The 19,203-nt window shown below is 32.9% G+C and overlaps 1 long non-coding RNA gene across 1 annotated transcript in view; it reads right to left on the bottom strand.

Annotated features, from left to right (window-relative positions):
- Window positions 1–13,191, bottom strand: part of LOC145249038 (uncharacterized) — a 309,222-nt gene extending 296,031 nt beyond the window's left edge. The window contains exon 1 of the long non-coding RNA XR_013863450.1: window positions 13,063–13,191. This is a non-coding gene — a long non-coding RNA (uncharacterized LOC145249038). The remainder of the gene's footprint in view (window positions 1–13,062) is intronic.
- Window positions 13,192–19,203: the final 6,012 nt, after the last annotated feature.

The raw sequence follows: 19,203 nt of genomic DNA, 5'->3' as shown, positions 1-19,203 counted from the left end.
TTATTTTTCGCCAGAGTACGGTAAACACAGTTAATAATCAAATCCTTAAGAAATATGTTAATAAATTTATACTCACAGTAAAGCTACACTTCTGTGCTTTAAGCATTGGGGGAAACTGCATTGTATGACTGTCGTCATAAATATACATTTGTAAAATGTTCATACATATGAATAAGAGATGTTAGAAAACACCTCAAATTTATTTACAGTAGGAAATAGAGATGTTTGGAAATATTTTAGAACGAAATGTGTTTGTTTACTTTATATATATATATATATATATATATATATATATATATATATATATATAAAATAAACAAACACATTTCGTTCTTAAATATATATAGATAGATAAATAAAATTTCTCTATTTTGTCGGAATACTATTTCTATTATTTTCATCATATATACATGTATATATATGATTTTCAGAATGTGAGAGATTTTATTTTATATATAATAAATTCCACAGCCAAACCACGTCGCAGGCCACAAGAGCCATGACAGTCAAAGAACCGGAAGTCCAATGCTCTAGTTTCGCCCTCATTTGGGCTCATCAGTTTGACACATCCGAACTCAGGATTCGAACCCCGAGCCTTTTGCATGCAAGGCAAGCACTCTATCAACTGAGCAAACGCCCTGCACACAAGAATTTCTATTAACCAACACAGATCAAGCAAACCGCGCCGAAATCCGACTGTGAAATGAACCTACTTCGTCTCAACATACTTATATATATATATATATATATATATATATATATATATATATATATATATATATATATATATATATATATATGAAGTAGTAGCATTCGTGTGTGTGTGTTTGTCTGTTTTACAACTCCCATGTTCAAAGAAATTTAAAGGCGATATGTCGGTACACCTCACCCGGACAAGAAATAATAACTCCATGATAGGATGCTACTCTCAAAGGAGATATCTTATTTTATGCGTAATTTCTATATATAGCATCCTCTAAACCACATCTACATTGGTTCAGTTACGGTCATTAGTATATCACATTAAATTAAATCTATTCAAATAATTAGCTAGGGTATATCATCTATTCGACGTAATAGCCTCGTTTAAACTGTATTATTTAAAAACATACTTTAAATTTTAATTATTTAGTTCATTTTAATTTCAATTTATATTTCATTAACCTATATCATCTGAAATATGAAACAGTAATTTCCAAACTTGAAAAGCAAAGGGGAATAACTGATAGTTTAATTCTTTGCTATGTTAATTTTTAATTGGGAGGTAACTTTTTTCGCTCATTTTTCATTTTAAAGTAACCTTTTTTTTATTTGTTATTGTTGGGTTATCTATTACTTACACTGCATTTAGTAGATTTTCGTGGTCTTATAAACTATAAGTACGCCGATATAATTCATAAGTTACTTTTTAAACTTCTACTCAAGAATACATACTTTTTCCTTCTTTTCAACGCCAATTCACGGGGGAAGGGGGAGTATGGGGTAAGAGAAAATAGTTAAAACTAATATCCTCACTTATTTGCATCCCCACAGGGGCAGAGTTAGTCAGACACAGGGCCAATATTCAATCTGAGAAAAATCCATCACCCATGCATTATCTGCTACTATTTTATTGTTTATAAATTTAATTGGTGTTACCAAGGATTTATTATAATAATTATCCCATAGCAAGTTTGTTTAATTGCCTGTCAAACAGATGTATTTCGTAATTTATTTAATATATTTAATAAAAATTGTCACTTTTTACGACGTGAGCCAGCGTCGTTTAAGCCCTAGAAATGTTAAGACCTACTTTTTGGGGATATAATACGTTTAAACAGTCTTTATAAATAATATGAAAACAGACATTTTGAACAAAGAGAAAATTAACATTTTTGCGTAGCGGATCTCTTTTCTATATAAATGTAACGTTAACTGAACACCCACTTTTTGGCCACTAAGCGTTCAAGGAGACACATAATTTCTAGCATTTTTCAAGTTTGGCTATCGGGGGGGGGCAAACATGACAAATACAATCATTTTGGTTTAATTGAGTGGTGGGTGAGAGATTTAAATTTGAAACATAAAATAACGATAAATGTAATTATTTTTTTATGAGACCATTCTGTAGTTTCGACTAACATTTATAAACAAAACGTACTTCAAAATAAGGGGGATTTCCTTAAGAAATATATAATGACGAAAACTTCCATTAAAATGTTTTTGGAATTACTTTTTGGTAGATTTTTTTTTTTTTTTTTTTTTTTGCGACCGCACGGGCATTTGCTGCTATTTTTATTGAAATAATAATTGTCATGATTTATTTTTAATAATTGTTTTTTTGGGGGGGATTTCCAGTGCTTAATATCCAGAGAATAGTTTCTTCTCTTTTTAGCACTTCTGCCGAAATATATGGCGGAGAGTGTATCAGGTACTTCTTTTTGGGGGCGATTACATTTGCAGGTTTTCATCCGTTCTTTTATTTTTGCTTTTGGAGTATACACGCTGCCTTTGATACAAATGATTAGTATACAAGTGTACTTCAAACGGAACTTCATGTACACCCAGGCAACGCCCGGCACCCATTCTAGTATATATATATATATATATATATATATATATATATATATATATATATATATATATATATATATATATATACTAGCAGAAGTAACCGCGGTTGACTGGGTTCAAAAACAACCTACAGAAAATGGACTGTGATTGATGAAAGTATGATAGCTTATGCAAAAGTAGAGGGGTTTAAAGAGATAAGTTCGTATACTAAAAAAAAATACCGTAAGCAAAATATGATAAAAGTAAAGATAATTTATGCGAAAATATATTTTTTATATCAACTTTGTTTCTATTCGAAGTCAACAGTGATCAACAAAATGGTGTTTCCTTACAAAGAGAAAATGTTATATATGTAATGATATAACTATACGTGAAAAACATGTTACCATGGTCAATAAAAGTTACTTTCAATGGGTTGTATTTTAAAGTAGTTTGTATTTTTTTTTTAATTCATGAACCGGTTTAAAAAAATCAAAATGGCAGCGACTTTGAAAAGGAGAGCGTCGTTTTCAATGTGAAGGAGGGCAACTGAGCATTCTGTGTTAACACTTTAAGAGAGAATTACGTAAACGTAAGGAATATTTATAAACATATTTTAATGTTTTCCATTATTTTGTGCGTGAGGAATATTCGATTATGCCATGTGTAGTTTATATAAAAATTCGTTTAAGTAGTTATCGCCTCAAATTTCGTTTTAATTTCGGTTCGCTGAAATTATTTCAAGTGAAGAGGATTAAAAACTATTTAAAAACAAAAAAAACATGAACTGAACTTTTATTGGCTACGGTAACATTTATTTCTTGTATATTTATTTTTTCGGGTAGTCGTTTCTTGGCTTTTCTGCTCAACACTCTTACTATATCGTCGAAATATCGAAAAAACAAATATCGAAAAAACAAAGAAACCAAAACAGTTTTAAAAATAATGACGCTTTACTTACTTTAGTAAAATAATCCGAAAAAGCAAAATGGGATATTAAAAAAGTAAACACGTAATTATTTTAGTTTTGTAAAGCAAAGAATCCATATAAATATGAATAAGAAGAAAATGGTGCCCCTTTCAAGCAGAACAGCTTCGTTTCAGTTTTACAGTATTAAACATTGTAGTGTATTGCCGTTGAGTTTAGGGCTGTAATGTAAAAAACACACGCAGAAAATGTTGTAATCAACTTAATTTCCTCTAGTACCCTGACAAAAAATGCTTAAACAAATATATTAATAAAACTAAAAAGGTTATGTGAATGTTTTTAAAAAGACACGTCATCACGTGAGCAGGATGTTTTTCTTCTTTTGACACGATAACAAGTAACGTTCTTATTTTTTATTATTTATCTATTTATCTATTTTAGAAAGAGTGCCTAATACAAGTGGAGAAGGAAAACCAGAGTTATGCAAAATTTATTTCGAGAATTATCTAATGTTTCGACTTTTTTTTTTTTTTGGCTTTCACTTTAATAACAACATGAATTTATGAGGTGAATTTATTCGACACAATATGATTCAACTAAAAAAATAAATAAATAAAAGCCAACTTGAATTAAGAGTGAAGTTAAGATGTTATTGTTGACCCTCCCCTCATTTTAAAAAATATTGTTATACTTTGTGACATATTTACATTCTATGTCGGTCAGGGGCGAACACGCAATAATTTTATTATACCATCTTTCTTCAAACTGAAACATAATTATCAAAGTATACTTACGCAAATAGATATGATAAGTCTTTGTACAAGTGTGTGCCATATTTCCATGGAGTACTGGCGCGAACGCAGACCCCACAATTTTATTATACCACCCCTATTTAAGTTGAAACATACTTATAAAAGTATTCTTATGTACATCTATATCAAAAACCCTTGAAAACATATTTTTTTTTGCTTTTTTTATTTCAATACTTTAGGGGTCAGGCGCAAACGCAGAACTCACAATTTTTATGAACCACCGTTCTGCCAGATCAAACATACCCATTCCTGATCTTCGATCTATATTCTTTCATTATATGTAATCAGTTTTTTTTAAAAAATAGTCAACCATATAAAAGTCTATTCGCGGACCAGGCACACACACACACACACAGAGCCGTTCAGCTTTATATTATAGATATATTTAGTAAGTTATGAAATTCTTTCTTTATTCTGTGTGGCTTAATCGTCATATATATTTTATAATTTACTACGTAGCTCTACCGACGTACTGAGCACTGTTGAAGTAAATACTTAAAGTTTAAGCATAAATTTATACTTTCGTATATTAATTTAAGTAGTTAAATTAAGTATTTATATATATATACATACACACACACACACACACACACACACACATATATATATATATATATATATATATATATATATATATATATATATATATTCAATCAATCCAGGGTCACACTGGAACATTTTTGTAATATACTAATCCGATGCGGTTAATATGATTAATCCCCTACAGTTTAAATATGGCAAATATATTTTTGAACGACTATAAATAACAAAGTTTTTCAGATATGAGTCAAAACTTATAATTCTTCCATCGCTGTAAAGTTTTTGAGAACGGGGATGTGTTGTCACGTGTTCTAAATTGTGTTAAGATAAGATACAGAATAATCGTGCGGCACCGGAAATCCTCGTAGGAATATTCTGAATGGAATTTGTAAAGAAAAAATAATATTATAAAAATAATTATTGTTAATGCACACTGCTTCATACTATAACCGTTATATTGAGCTTTTTATTTGTTAGACTTAATATATATTAATATTTACGTTGGATTTTGTCTGGTAAACTTTTGTATATGTGGCTCTCACTTTCTCATTCTCCCCTTTTATATACATCTCTTTCTCTCTCTCTCTCTCTCTCTCTCTCTCTCTCTCTCTCTCTCTGTATATATATATATATAGAGAGAGGCAGAGAGTGAAATAGAGGGAGAGTGATAGAGATATATAACATGTAGTTTGCTTGAAGCATTATGAGCCTTATATATGATAGTACGTAATAGAATGCTATCCCAATGCAAAGAGTAGAATATTGTTGGTGTTGAGAAAGTTATATATTTATCGGTGTGGTGCAATTTATATATTTAAATCTCTTTTTCTTTCTCTCTCTCTCCCTCTCTCTCTCTCTCTCTATCTATATATATATATATGCATATAGATGTATATCTACATAAATATGAAAGTGTATACATATATATATATATATATATATATATATATATATAGGTAATAAAATTAAGCATATAACATATAGTAATTCGCTATTTGAATATATAAAAAACATATCAATTCAATTTACTTTTGTGATATTTTCTTTGGTCAATCTTGCGATATGAACATTGAAACAACTGCTATTTGAGAAAAGGGATTACATTCTTTATATATTATCGAATACTGTCACATACAAAACATTACATTGAAGAAGTATAACAGTTTAAGTAAGTCTTATTGTTTACAGAAAAATCATAAATAAAACACATATATGTGTGTGTATGTATATATATATATGCATTTATATATATATACACATATATATATATATACATATACATACAAATTTAAATAAATCGCATGTTTTTGTCTTCCTTTTCAAGTCAACATCTAATTCTTGGCATTGTGATAGCCTTCTTACTTTTATCTATCTATCTACCTATCTATCTATCTATATACTTATCTATCTGCATATATATATATCACAATGCCAAGAATTAGATGTTGTCTTGAAAAGGAAGACAAAAACATGCGATTTATTTAAATTTGTATGTATATGTATATATATATATATATATACATATATATATATATATATATATATATATATATATATAGAGAGAGAGAGAGAGAGAGAGAGAGTTATCCACATACAGTACTATTTCGCTGTATCACAACTTTCACAATACTGCTAGACAGGCAATTCCCTCAAGCCAGTATCGAACCCGACCGCCCGTACGGCAGTCAAGGCTTCTAATTATTTCGCGAAATGGCTGCTGCTGTGCGGTCTGTGAATTAACGATGTTTTTATATTGTCGGAAATACCTAAGCTCGATTTCTTACACAAAGAGCATCGCTTAATACGCTTATGTTTATTCGTGTATAACTTCCCAATATGCTCAACCTAAGGAGGAGAATTATATATATATATATATATATATATATATATATATATATATATATGCACTTTGGACGACGTAACCACAAACATTGTATTATAAAAGTGCAACACAAGTAAAGTACAGTGTATTTAAAAAAAAAAACATGAATATATTTACTCAAACTGTGCAATATGTCCAAATAAAATTTCAGAAAATGGATCAATTATTGTTTTATGCACGTATGTGGTCAAACAAGCAGAAAATAGGACAATCTGTCAATTATATATGCATTGGATCCAAGAAAAAATGTAGCTAATCCATCCAGTATTCTCAGTTAATAAAAATGAATACATCCTGATCTGGTAAAAACATCATGTGTCATTTTTAGCCTAATTCATGTCAAGGGAGATAACCCAAGCATATTCATCAAAACAATTTTTCTCAGTATTATGACTGCCTTTATGCGTTTGCACGGGGATGATTAGATTGGTTTTCTTAAAAGAAAAGAAGAAAAGTACACGACAGAGTTATTTAATGTTTGGCGTCCAACAAGTTTTTAATCTAATATGTATATTCATAATAAACAGTTAATTCTTTTACATATTTATTGATACAGGAAAAGCAGGAATTTTATAATGTACAGAAAGAACAAAATTTGTATTCAGCTCCGGATTAGTCTTGACAGATTAAATACTCCAGGAAGAATTCCCAGAAAGCCTAGGTGTAGGGTAGTCCTGGCACAATTCTCTGACACCGTCGTCCTGCAAAGAAATAGTTTTTCGTGATTGCATAAAAGAACATATTCCTCTACCCTAAGAATAAAACATATGTTCAATATGTGCTTTTGTTTTTTCATTGTTTATACGGTCCCGGGCAACGCCGGGTATCCCTACCAGACTCGCTTGGAAGAAATTGGGTAAACATCTATTAGTCAGCATCAAGGAGCAGTATTGATGCTGGAGTTCCCCAGGGGTCCATCCTGGGCCCAACTCTCTTCCTGATCTATATCAATGATCTCACCAAACACATACTTAAAGCATTCTTTGATATCTATGCTGATGACACGACCATCTATGGCAACACATCAAAGGGTGTAAAATGACAAAGTTCTCTCTAATTCTCTCTTGACCGATCTTGAGCGCGTGGTACAATGGGGGAAGGGGTGGCTGGTCACTTTTAATGCATCCTAAACCAAACTTCTATCTTTATATCATCAACGCTCTGATCCCCATCTGCCATCAATTGAAATGGATGGCTCTCGTCTTGGGGAGACTCCATGTTTTGATAAGCTTCTGGGTTTGACCTTTACTCCTGATCTGGAATTTAACACGTGCATAAAATCTGTTGCCAAGGACACTGGGAAATCGTGGGATCATTCTACCGCTTCCGAAGATATCTCACTACTGATGCTATTCTATATCTGTATAAAAGCCAAGTACGTCCAAGGATTGAGTACTGCTGCCACATCTGGGCAGGAGCTACTTAAAACAACCTATCCTGCCTTGACAGAGTACAACATAGACTTTGTGGTTTAGTGGAGGATGCCCTTTTCTCTTCCCTGCAACCTCTCTCCCACAGAAGAGACGTTGCGAGCCTATATTTTGTTTTATCGTTATTTCCATGGCAGGTGATCGTCTGAGCTCCAATCGTTCGCCCCCTCGCCAATCTTTCACGAGAAACACCCGTCTAGCTAAAACTACTGTCAATAGTTTTCCCCACTCTTTGTCTGTGCCTAAATCCAAACGTAGATTCCATGAGCAAACTTTGTTCTTAGAACTGCACGCCAGTGGAACTCTCTGCCGCTTGCCTGTTTCCCACCTGACTACAACTTGGACGTCTTCAAGTCCAACATAAACAAACTCCTGACAAATCGCCCCCTTAAGTAAGACACTCTATAAAAATACCCAATACTAATGATTACTACAATACTATCTCATTGATTACTGTACACGCACTAATCTTTATCCTTCGGACCTTGATAAGTGGTTACCCCCATGTAAAAAAAGGATGGTGTCTCAGACACGCTGCAATGCATCGACCAATTATTTGTTGTCAGCCGTTCTTCAGTCATTAGAAACTCTTTAAAAAGAAATAGCCTACACCCACATCTCGCCAGGAAAAAGGAATAAACAAGTAAAAATTAAAACAAATATTTTTCCGTAAGAAAATATATTATTAACGCTGCACACAAATAGATATATTCTTAAAAAGTAACTATTCTTACAGAAAAAAAAAAACAAGAAAATACAATAAAATGTTTTCACGGATTTTGGTTTAAATATGAAATGAAGAAAATGTTTTCCTTTGTTGTCGCACATTCTCTTATCAGTATACTAGCCTGGGTGTCCGTCGTTTCCCGGGTGTTTGGAAGTGTATGTTTAGCAATAGATAGTGGTAGTAGGCAGGCAGGCGCGAACATGTGAATGTGGAGAGAGGTGTTTAAAATGAATGGTAGTAGCCTGGGTAGGGAATCAAAATTATAGTGAGGAGCCAGGGTGTTAAAAACACGTGGTAGTTGTCAGGAAGACTTGAACCGGTGGCAGGAAGGCGGAAGAAACGTTTAGCCGATGTCTCTAGGACGCGACCGGAGGTCAAAATCGTTGAAATTAACCGAAGTCATTCCAACGGTGACGATGACTTGCTAAAATATCGGGGAAAGAATCGACTCCTCCTCGTACAAAACAGCAAAATTTAAGGTAAAGGAAGTCATGTTTTTTGCCCATTCGTCGGCATTTGTCGTCCGAGACAGCAAGCTATAAAATGATACTGATCTTATTAGGATCTGTCGCTTCTGTCGAATATTTTCGAGATATACTTACATACATACATGATGATTACAGCGTCTTGTCACACGAGTGCCATGCTCTCAGACACCTCCATGAGCCCAAAAATGATTCCTTCGCCACAAGACTATTTTTATAGACAAATACCTGAGCGAGTATCTATACACAGATGGTGTTACAGAGTCTTAGCTTTGTACGATAGCTAAGTCTTTCTCCCGGTTCAAAAAGTTGGGATCCAGCAACAAGCAAGAGCAAGATAGCCAGCAACAAGTTAAACTGCAGACCAGCTTAATGCGGGTACTCGTCTTCCTCGTTATGTGTTGTTAAATAAGAGTTTTGCTTCTCCTTGTATGGTTGCCTTCACCGCGGCTTACGGGAGCCCTCTCCACCCAGCACACACATACATACACAGAAACACAAAAAGGGTTCATACATACATACATACATACATACATGCATTTAAACAGACATGTGAAAGTTTTCTATAATATAAATCTGTTTAAGTGTATGTATGTATGTATGTTTGGCTGCCTAACATTTTCGACAGCTTCAACGGATATGAACGAGATCGGTATAGTTTTGACGCTGGACCCTTCGACAAATATCGAAAAATTGGCCAAAATATTAATTCATTAATCCTCGACTGGGCACGTTTCTACAAGCAGGGGTTGCTCTTTTAACCGACATTTTCAAAAGTCACTCCACCTGTTCGATTGACTAGCCTTAATTTAAGCCTGCACCTCTTCCGATTTTGCAATGGACGCACCGGCAAAGTCGTCACTTTTATTTTTTTTCACATTCTTTTCTTCCTTCGTGGTACGGGTTATAGCCTGCCTTCCTCCTACCATTTTTTCATGGCTCGACAAACACCTCCAAATACCCGGGCAACGCTAGACACCCAGCCTAGTAATATAGAGGTAGAATTCCAAACTATAAGAAAAAATATCGTAATTATTACAGATCTTTGTCTAGCACGTCTCCACAATGTATCTGACTTCATTAACTGATATCACGTAAACCACTTACATTGAGACTTTTCGTACATCTGCTTTATATTATCCATAGATGACAATATCGATTTCTATTTTATTCAGAACGTATCCAATTGCGATACTGATATTATATTTCCTATTATACATAAAAAGGCCAGAACTTGCATTCCTGAAAAAAAACATAAACTACGCCTTCAATAAGTTTCCAGATTTTTTCGGGGGGGGCACTTTTATTAATAGTAGGCACATGAAACTCTAATCCCCTTAGATAAAATCTCCTCCATTTGGTGTAACTTTCTATATGGAGGGTGAGAAACTGCTCTGATGCCCATCTGTGAGAAGGATGAGGCAACCTGGGACAAACTTCGCTCAAATCTTTTTCATCTTCATTTTTTCACCACGTATCAAGGCCCGGAAGCCACTCAGGGATAAGGGTTATTGCAAGTACATTACGTTCGTGTTGAGATTTGATGAAGTGTTTACTTAAGGGGGCGGTTCATTAGGAATTTGTAAACATTGGACTTGAAGACATCCAAGTTGTAGTCCGGTGGGAAGCAGGCAGACGAAACAGAGTTCCACAGGCGTGCAGTTCTAAGAAAGAAGCTTTGTTCATTGAATCCACGCTTTTTATTAGGCACAGATAAAGAGTGTGGAAATTTTTTCACAGTGGATTCAGCTAGAAGGGTGTTTTTCGTGAAAGATTGGCGAGGGGAGACCAGAGATTGGAGTTCAGACGAGCACCTGCCATGGAAATAACGGGATACTTGTGTGTACAGTTTTCACACTGACATCACATTGTGAACGCATTCTCTCTATAGTCACACAACCGGCCTTATCCTTTAATCTTTTTATTTTGTCAATCAACTTACAATGTCCTTTCTTATCCGCCCGTACCTCTCATCATTCTTCACAGATTCCATGCCTTCCTTTAATCTCCTATGCCACTCATATTTGATTCTGTATTGTTGTATAATTTTTCAAACGTAGACTGAACTATCCATATACGTTTTTTGTGGTGTTCTTTTTTGCATTTTGCAGAGATTCAAATAGAATTTTATTGCATATCGTACTTGTGACGTGACTTCACGTCGAGATAGCCCTTTTGGAGTTCACTAGCTGTGAAAAAAACATAAGAATTGAGCATAAGATATGTAGAAAAATACTTCATTTTCCAGCGTCTATGACAATTCTAAACGTCTGTAAAGAAAGCTGGAAAATTTTGTAAAGCACATCGTATATCAAAGTATATAAAACATTAACAAGTGAAGCATGTATAGTCCTTCGTGAGTGCACAATAAATGAGGCGTAAAAATTGACTTCGTCCAGCATTTTCCTTTGCCCCCATTTAGCCCCAAAAGTCCCTTAGAAGACGTCCAATCCTTGTGAAAATGGAATTGTAGGCCTAAACATATGTAAACTTGAGTTCAGTAAAAAGAGGAATAACTAAGTTCATCATTTAGCCACGAAAGCCCCCAAGGCATTAACATATTTCAGTTCAGCACCAGGCAAATCTCATAAGTATCCATGCACACATTTGGACAAATATGAGAAAAATGCCCCCAAAATCATTATTATTAATTTTAAAAGAGTCCGTCGGGCACACCCAAGAGTTATCGCGAAGTATAGACAAAAAAATTATATAGAAGTAAGTTAGTTATAACTTTAAAAAGTTTTATAAAAATCCAAATCGTCAATTTGGGTGTGTATTACTGTACACATAGATTCGAAAATGTTGTCAAAAAACAAACATATAACAAATAAGTGTTATCAAAGGCAAGATAAGTTACTTTTCTACCTAAATGGATACATTTTTCCTGTTTTTATTCAATGTAACATGTTTATTCAGCTCGAAAAACATGCAGTGTTAACCGATGTATTGGAAAATTCAAAATGACGTACAACTGTCTCTTTAACACGGTAAGTTTGGGAAAAGATGTTATAAAAAAAACTAGACAAAATACTATTAAAAAACAACCGAATATATGTCAACTTATGTCACGGTAACATATATTGAGCGAATTTCTAACAGTATGTTGTCTAGTTTATTATTTATAATATCTTTTCCCAAACTTACCCTCTCCGAGAGAAAGTCAGCCGCCATTTTGAATTTTCCAATACATCGGTAAACACTGCATGTTTTTCGAACTGAATAAAAATGTTACACTGAATAAAAACACAAAAAATATAACCAGTTAGGTAGAAAAGTAACTTATCTTGCCTTTGATAACATTTATTTGCTATATATTTGTTGTTTTGACAACTTTTTCGAATCTATGTGTACAGTAATACAAACCCGTCAATTTTTTTAAGAAGCATGAATGTGTCAATTTTGTCCATTTTAACCCGAAAAGAACCCCTAAGGGAGGGACAACTGCAGTTTTCTCGAAAAATATTCTGTAACACTTTTACTAATATCCTGTTAATGTTTATGCCAAATTTAAAAAAAATTCCAAGGCGTATTTTTTTTAAAAAATCGGACAGACAAACGGACAAGCATACAATGGTCAATTTACAGGTCAACCACTATCTTGTCGGGTGACCAATAAACACTTTAACAATATGTTTCTCTTTTGTTCTTACATATTCCATGTCAATAGTAATAATATAATTATTTAAATACATCCTATACAGATAAATGAAAACCATAACTTACCTTAATATATTTCTAGTTGCTTATCATATTTTTTTTAAATTACTACATTCAGCCATGTGTTGTTCGAATAATATGAAGTGAATGTCCTTGAAAAACAAACGTAATCCAGTCAAGGAGGAGAATTTCCTGAAAATATATCGATTAAATAGGTTGTTAAATATTTACTGTAAAATTCGGAAGAGTATATTTAAATAGATTTTTACAAACCATTCCCATATTTTATGGTGCACGATATATAAATAAAATACACGTAAAATAGCATATAGTTAAAACAATATATATGTATATATATATATATATATATATATATATATATATATATATATATGTATGTGTCTGTAAATGCCTGAGGAAGCTACAGATGGCCCAAAAAACGGCCGGGTAGCTGAAACAATAATGTAACTTAACAGAAAGATACGGTAATAAAAACTAAAACGAAGAAGTTTTGTTTCATTTTATTAAAAATTTGAAGTCATTTTGGAGTGGAATTTGAAACCCATGCTCTATATATGTAAAAATATTAAATATATTAAATGATATGTTTATCAATAAACAGATCCACAGGACCTATAAAATAATTTTTAACAGGACTCATTATATAAACGAAGAAAATTTCTCCAGGGAAATGCTTATTTCGGACTCTTACCTTGCTATGTGGATAACTCAAAATACAGATTGGGTCACTTTTTTTCACTACCGTCAAAGACATTCAATTCGGATTTTACCATGCAATTATGATGTGAATCTTTATATCCATTTAATAAACTTCCCTTACCTTATGATATTAAAATACTTTAAAAAAAACTTTTGTGATTTTTCATGTCTCACTGACTTCAGCAAACAAGGTGTTAACCATTATAATTATTTGATAATATTTTCTTCTTTGAAGAGATGGTAGACGACAAAATCCTATAGGATAATGAGATATAATATTTCAAATTAATTCTTTGTCTTACATAGAATAATAACAAATCTTTTGATTTGAAATTAAACCATTCCATTTCATAGTTTTTTACATTTATTGAATGTATATATTTACTCCCGGTGTTGACTTTTGGCGGTAGGATTACTTGATATTTAGAAGGAAGAAAAGAACTGCATCCCCTAAGAATGGTTGCGATTCGGGTTATGTTTCTTCTAGGATAAATATAGGATTGTATTATTACGATAAAAAGTGTGTAAAATGCCGTTCTAAAGTTACATAATATAGTCGCTAACAGTATAGGCATTAAGCATTTTTATGTGGCATCTGCTCGTACCAACCTGCAGTAGCTTGGTCCAGAGAGGACTTCCTTCAATCAAAATATTACATATGTAGAAAGCACACGGACTTATATATATATATATATGTATATAAAGCAATTTATAAACATATATATGGCAATTAAGCTACACAGAATACTCTGCGTTTCATTCTCGTGAGGATTCGTAAGGGTTATGCGGAGTGTTGTGATGATATCGCGTTTTTTTCTATAGGACGATCTATTAAATTTTTAGTTAGTCAATCAGCTTCCTAGTTTCCAGTGCGCCCCTCCTAATCAGCCAATAGGCATGCACTTACAGGACAAAGGCAGAGTTGACTCTGGGTTCGCCTTTACCTTTGTCTCTGTTTTTTTTTCGCGGTACATGCACACACACACAAATCCTGACTTAAGGTTGTTGCTTGTCTAGCCGCATTGACGTGCTGTTAACCAGCGAAACAGTACTGTATGAAGATCAGTATATATATATATATATATATATATATATATATATATATATATATATATATTCTTATATGATTTTTCTATAGCTGTTCTTTATGTTAAGGTTAGACAATCTGCTTAAAATGAAAGCATCTCTTAAGCAGACTATTACTGCAAAGCCTTTCAACTACTGCACATCTATCTTATTTTATTAAATTACAACACGAAATAAAATAGAAGTTTCAGAATATCTAGTTCTCTTTCATGAAATTTAATTCATAGCAAAAGGTGATTAAATGGTTTCGATTCGACCTGCCTTGACACTTAATCAACCATCGAGTAATACACCATTTAAACGTTATAAAACCTAATAAGTCCCGCACTATTACACAAACTCATACCTCTGTCACATAAATACGAATTTGCATGCCTGGTCCTATTTTATAAGTACTTTACTAAAATGTACACTGGCGAAATAAAACAGCTTAAAAACCTCTTACACGTAAAAAGTCCAGACTTACTTCTAACGCAGCAAAACCGCACTCATACACTGTAGATACCATAGTGGCCGGGAAGTCTTCAACCGTAATAGTTTCCTCCCGCCAACTCATGCACTTTTTTTATTAGCACCTGGATCACTGCTTTACAGATTTTAAGTATATCATGAATTTCAAGTGTTCTGTGAACATGCATGACGCGTTTAAATCCAAGCATAGTGCTCGTGTTGATTGGATCCCAGATATTAGGCCCCTACGTACAACTGGAAGAGCGCTTGTTTGGAGTTAACTAAGACTAAAGAAAAGAATGAACAGATGTCGCAGATGCTAATTCAGAGAGTTTTATAACATTTGGACTGCCAGCTACATTACAAAGTGAAATAGAAGTTGGGTTCACTAAGAACAACTAAATTAATGTGGTGTATTTAACGTCGTTAAACCATCGATTGTATGGACGCTGATTACTTCCGACCAATTACAGTTAATCCTGCTGATATTTCTTTTACTGGACATAAAATGCACAAACACATGTACAAATTCCGAACGAATTTGTTGCTCGTGGGAGCAATTTATCTTGTTCATGCAAGAAAGAAGGGCAGAGTTCGAGAATGAAAACAAAAGAAATACATCTAGTAAAATTAATTAATTTAAATAGTTGGTTGCCCGGTGCTGTCAGATCGTACAATACACTTAAACATGATATTTTTATTCATGCAAATTGCGTATGTATAATTATAATACCAATCTTCTATTGAGTATTATATATTACAAGGGATTATTGGCTCGATAGATGATTTCGCAATCAAATAATACATAAATAAAATGATAATGTAGTTAATCAAATTCCGTCTGTGTTTGTTTATAATATCACGTCAGCTGATATATGGGCTTGACAATAAATGTTCTGGAAAAAACACTTCTGATTAATATTTAGTTTACAAATATACAAAAGAATAAATGATTTGAGTTGGGTTTTCTTTATTGGTACCTCTTGATTTTATCGTAAATTGGATTCATTAAGGAGTAAAAAAAATAGCAAAATGGTGAGGTAAACATGGGAATGAACATAGGAACGTTCGATCTGTAGACGATTATTGCGCATGAAACAAAAACAATTAGAAAAATACATAACGAAACACACTGAAAGTAAAATTATGGAAACGAGAGAAAAAATAAACAAAACAGAAAACAGAGAGACAATGAATAAAACAAGAAAAAAACAGATGGGAAGATTAACAACTACTGGGAAGATTCATAAAGATGACAAAAATAAAATAAGGAAAACACTTGCATATGGATGCGAAAAGGACACATAAGCCAAGAAACTGAATCTGTAATATTCGTAGTACATAATACCTCGATAAGAACCAGCCACACCAAACCAAATGATGGTCCTGGATGTGATCTTTAATTATATCCGATGGTGAGGCCCCAGCTTGAGGGCTTTGGGGAGTGTGAAGCAACCCCTTAATTGCCAATGCTCCAAGGTCCACTCTGACCCGGAATGGTAGTACCTGTTAGGATGCAAACTATGGGTTAAATAGAAATCGATAACACACAAAGGACTAAACATTCTCTCTAATGTTTTTTAATAAGAAATGATTTGCTGAAATTACATTATTTTCGTGGACCAGTGTAAGGTAAAATATACTGCTGGAAAATGATTCTGTTTTAACTATATGAGAGAAAAGTTATTTTTAAGATTCGATGTTTGGTGGGTATCTGATGTATTTCTGTAAAAAACATGACCCAGAAGGGAAGTAAAAAGTCTATGAAATGGACAAAGGAACAATTACGGTGGAAGACTTTCCGGCGACAACATTATCCTACAGCGTATGTGTGCGATTTTCCGCGTGGCGATTAAATCGGTAGTATTTTTGTCGATGAGGGTTTTAAGTTCTTTGATTTCATCGGAGTAAACTGTCAGAAATATGAATATGGTTTTTGTAAAATTGGCAAATTTATTGCTCAGACATGTCGGAAACTGTGATTAAGATATATAGCATTGAAGACATAAATAGAATAGAATAGAATATATATATATATATATATATATATATATATATATATACATATATATATATGTGTATATATATATATATATAGAGAGAGAGAGAGAGAGGGAGAGTGATAGAGAGAGAGAAAGAGAGAGATAAAGAAAGAGAGAGAGTTATTGTGTTTTTGCTGTTAAACAGATTGAAACCACCAATGCCAGGAGAGAATAGTTATAAACGCCGTTCAGATTTCTATAAAATCAAAACAAAATAATCACCGAATACTTTAATATGAGTATCTATAACTAGGTTTCTTCAACATCTAATCAGACACACGCCACCGTATCGGTGAATTGAAGACATAAATAGAACAGAATAGCATATAATTTATATATATATATATATATATATATATATATATAGAGAGAGAGAGAGAGAGAAAGAGAGAGAGAGAAAGAGAGAGAGAAAGAGAGAAAGAGAGAGAAAGAGAGAGATTGTGTTATTTCTGTTAAACAGATTGAGACCACACATGCCAGGAGAGAATAATTATAAACACCGTTCAGATTTTTATAAAATCAAAACAATACTTTAATATATCTATAACAAGGTTTCTTCAACATCTATTCAGACTGACGCCATCAGTATCGGCGAAGACATACATTTTATCATTCTTTTAATTTTCATTAAGTTTTTATTAAAAACGTTGTTCATGCAAACTTTTATCTATCTGTCCCTTATATTTTTTCTATTTCATCTATCTTGTTTTCTGTTTGCCTCTGGCGCTCTCTTCTCTTGTTTCTTCTGCGCACAACCCATCCCTGTCCCTTCACATACATGCACATATTCTCTGTTTTTCTTTTATTTTTTATATAAATTCCCTGGAAAACAAATGAACACCGAGAAATAATTATTTGATAAAAAAACAAAAAAAAAAAATCAGAGTTGCATCAGTTAGGACCGGAAACCCCCACGGCGAATGTTGTATAAATTTATCGATAAAAATGAACATGTTTTATTTAAATATAAATATAAATATATATATATATATATATATATATATATATATATATATATATATATATATATATATATATTTATATATATCTGTATATGTTAATGAATTGTCGTCTGTTCTTGTAAATGAGTAAATATGAGATAGGATAGCTGAGAATTAAAACCTGGGAAGCTAGATTTGCAATTGAGAATTCCAATAATATGTTAAAATAAATAATACAGAATGTTATTGAAAATGGAATATAGAATTACCCATTGTTTAGTTCACATAAAAAAAGTTAGATTTATGTTTATTGAGAAAGGAATGTGATGATGTAATTTTGTTTCTCTTAAAGAAATGAAATTAAAATAATGAATTTAAAAACGGACAATGGAAAATGTTATACTTATTTGTAAAGTGGGTTAATTGAAAATTAGGTTAGAGAAATCGGTTTTTGTAAACATGTGAGGCGCGATGCATGCTTGGACACGTGAGGCGGGTCGGGCCGCGGGATCGGTATGCGCGTTGTTTGGTTATGCAATGACGTTATGAGTTCTCAATATAGAGAGCTTTCGAGTAAGTCAGTAAGTCAGTGAGTCAGATAGAGAAGTCAGAGGTCGGACAGGGTCGGAGAGAAAGACCTGACATCCGCCTTGGAAGCGAGGGTTGGAAGAAGGCAATCAATTAAGGACTTTCAGTATCAAGAAATAATGAATGAACCTTTATTATGAAAAAAGACTGAGAATCATCATCTCAAAAATATATGTGCCAAAGAAAGATAATATTTATAGAAACACTCCCGGAACTGTCAAACTGTATAACTAGCAATCTCAATATATCTCTTCTATCTATCTATCTATCTATCTATCTTTCTATCTATCTATCTACACAGCTGAAATATTAAGGAAATCCCTGAATATGGCGACTAATACACATGCACCCGAAAACCACGCCAGAAAATAAACTGCTGC

This window comes from Euprymna scolopes, chromosome 27 (assembly GCF_053919585.1).
Source record: "Euprymna scolopes isolate OS-2025 chromosome 27, ASM5391958v1, whole genome shotgun sequence".
NCBI lineage: Eukaryota > Metazoa > Mollusca > Cephalopoda > Sepiida > Sepiolidae > Euprymna > Euprymna scolopes.
Note: the sequence above shows the minus strand (reverse complement) of the source record. Positions and strands in the feature narration are given on the sequence as shown.